The following is a 2,146-nucleotide window of genomic DNA, read 5'->3' as shown; positions in this document are numbered from 1 at the left end:
GGTCACTCAACGCCCAAAATTACAAAAATGCCATTAATGAGGCGGGTGAAACTTCAACCGTTAGATCTAATGCTATAAACGGCTAAGATTAGTTTGCAGTTCTTATTATTCAAGGTAGTTCGCACGAGATCTCATATATATATATATATATATATATATATATATATATATATATATATATATATATATATATATATATAATATGAGAACTAGCTCTAAATAAGAACTAGGAACTAATCAAAATTAATCAGAATCGTCTGATCTAAGGAGGGGCGCGCGCAAGATCAACGGCTGGGTTCTATTCACGAATTCTCTCTCCTCCGCGATTTTCTCTCTCCTCCGCCCATTTCTCTCCCATTCTCACGGACGCCATTTTCGTTCTCCTCAACCATTTTCATGCTTCCTCACCTCAATCAACAACTCGATTATATGGAATTTGCTACAATTTACATACTGTTTCAACAATTTGCTGGATTTGTTGCAAAATTTCTCAATAATTGAGGTAAGAGTTGTGAATTTGGTACATATCGGTTTTTAGGTTTTTTTCAAACAATAATCATATCATATATTCTATCTTCGATTTTCTTTGAATTCTAGAAAGTTTGTCCCTATATTTGTTATAATTTGTCAATGTTATACTGTAAATTGACTTGAATTTTCTGCAAATTTGAATTTCTAATGTTTTACTGGAAATTGTTGCTTCAGTTTTGGTATTCATCAAGTCTTGTTGCAATGTAGAAGTCTGCATGTGTGAAATTGAATAAAATTCAAGTTTCGTTTGTGACACTTTATTATGCACTTGTTTATGTAAAATTTCTGAATTTGAGTTGTTTATTTAAATTTGTCGAGATAATTTTTGCTCAATTTTTTGTGATGTTTTGTGAGTTTGAGTTCAAATTTAATTAAGTGAATAATTGAGTGATATTGTGAATGAATGTTAATTAATTTTTAGGTATAATATATTTTTTTAGTTTAACTTTGTATTTGTGTGATTGTATGTGTGTTGTGTTGGGAGTGATACTGAGGTTGATGGGCATTGTGTTTGAGTGAGGCTGATATAAAAGTTGTTGTTGTTGTTGCTAGCAAGGAGATTTGATATTGAGGAGAGTTTTGGTTGTAAAGCATTAGTGATTGTGGAGGATACTGATGCTGCTCTTCCTACTAGCTGCAGCGTTTTTTAAGTGCCCGACTAAGCATATGTTGGTGATAGGGATTACAAGTACTCATGAGAAAACCACGACTGCCTGTATTTCTATAAAGACTATGTGTGAAGGCACATGGGGTTGAGAAATGGGATGATGAGCTCGGTTGCGTATTATGTAAATGGTGATAACAAGCTGAGTCCCCAGAAGCAAACCCTGATGCTATTTTGGTGCAGAAGTTGATGACTAAGATGCTTCACAATAGGACTAAAGCAGTCGTGATGGAGGCCTCATCTAATGAGCTGGCTCGTGGCTGTTGTGAGGAGGTTGATTTTGATATTGCGGTTTTCACTAATTTGTCAAGGGACCATACGGATTTTCAAGGGATAAAAGAAGAGTATAGGCTTGCTCAGGCTAAATTGTTTTCTAGGATGGTTGATCCACACAGACACAGGAAGATTGTCAATGTACACAAATGCATCCTTCTTTATTGCACAAGGGAACCCAAATGTCCACGTTTTGACTTTCGCAGTTGATAATAAGGATGCAGACGTTCATCCTTTAAAGTTTGAACTTTCTTTGTTTGAGACCACTATTTTAGTTAATACTCCTCTAGGTATATTGGAGACACCATCTTGCTTGAGAGGCATAACATTTATAATATCCTTGCAGCATTATTGTAGGGATTGTAAAAACTTAGATCTGGCATCTATTAATTCTCAATGCTTTGAGAGATGTGCAGTAATCAATCAACTCTTGAGGTACATGTGTGAGCTCCACGACATCCCCAATATGGAGATTATGTAAGAAAGAAAGTGAATTTTTGGTGTGAAAAAAGTAAATGAAAATAAGTCTGAAGTGAATAAAAAATACTTTAAAGTGAAGGTTAGATTCCTACATAGGTTATCTTTAAAAGTAAATAAAAAAATTGTAAAGTAACTAAAAATATCTCAAAAGTAAATTAAAATAGCTAAAAAGTAAATCAAATTAGTTATAAGCCTATA

At 33.9% G+C, this 2,146-nt stretch overlaps 1 long non-coding RNA gene across 1 annotated transcript; it reads left to right on the top strand.

Moving 5' to 3' along the window:
- Nucleotides 1-210: 210 nt before the first annotated feature.
- Nucleotides 211-1,908, top strand: LOC110704560. The gene is made up of 2 exons (XR_002507974.1): nucleotides 211-502; nucleotides 1,084-1,908. It is a non-coding gene; the product is annotated as an uncharacterized LOC110704560 (long non-coding RNA).
- The last annotated feature ends 238 nt before the right edge of the window (nucleotides 1,909-2,146 follow it).

The sequence above is a fragment of the Chenopodium quinoa genome, unplaced genomic scaffold (genome assembly GCF_001683475.1).
Source record: "Chenopodium quinoa cultivar QQ74 unplaced genomic scaffold, ASM168347v1, whole genome shotgun sequence".
Lineage (NCBI taxonomy): Eukaryota > Viridiplantae > Streptophyta > Magnoliopsida > Caryophyllales > Amaranthaceae > Chenopodium > Chenopodium quinoa.
This window is presented reverse-complemented; position numbering and strand designations above follow the sequence as displayed.